Below are 828 nucleotides of genomic sequence, written 5' to 3'. Positions count from 1 at the left end.
TGGAAGTTGTGAGAATGTTGTTGCCAACTACATGGTAGAAAAGTTAAAACTTCCAACTGAAGTACATCCTCATCTTTACAAGTTACAATGGTTGAGAAAAGGAAACGAAGTTAAGGTAACAAAGCGCTATTGTGTTCAATTCTCTATTAGAAATAAATATGAAGATGAAGCCTGATGTGATATTATGCTAATGGATGCATGCCACTTGTTGTTAGGACGCCTATGGCAATATGATCGTCAAGCTCACCATAATAGATACAAGAATACTTATTCCTTCATCAAAGGTGAAGTAAAAGTTATGTTGACTTCATTAAAGCCAGAAGATCAACCAAAGAGACAATAGGAAGATAAAACACTCATCACTATGTCTAGCTTAAATATAGCCTATCGTGAGTCAAATCATTTAAGTTTCCTATTAGTCTCTAAGGAGAATAAAGTATTTTCACCCTTATCCAAGGATGGTCAAACAGAATTGGTCAACAAAAATTTGGAAAACTTATTGAAAAGCCTTGTAGGCAACCATGCCATTAACAAGACTACAATTAAGTATGATTTTCCTATCCTTGATTGGATAACATGCTCATTGGTTCTAAAGTGTTTTCGAAAATCGATTTGAAGAAAAGATATCATCAAATTAAAATGCGACTTGGAGATGAATGGAAGACAACCTTCAAAACACTAAATGAGTTATTTAAATGGTTGGTGTGGACTATAATAGTATGTGGATCCAAACATGAAGTGTGTCCAGGCCTACTCATCGGAGTTGAGCTTTTCTGATCCGAGGAGAATGACGCAGGAACATCTAAGATTGTATTTTATTTAATTTAG

This window comes from Theobroma umbraticum, unplaced genomic scaffold, assembly GCF_002168275.2.
Source record: "Theobroma umbraticum cultivar Fairchild unplaced genomic scaffold, ASM216827v3 scaffold_50.0, whole genome shotgun sequence".
Lineage (NCBI taxonomy): Eukaryota > Viridiplantae > Streptophyta > Magnoliopsida > Malvales > Malvaceae > Theobroma > Theobroma umbraticum.
This window is presented reverse-complemented; position numbering follows the sequence as displayed.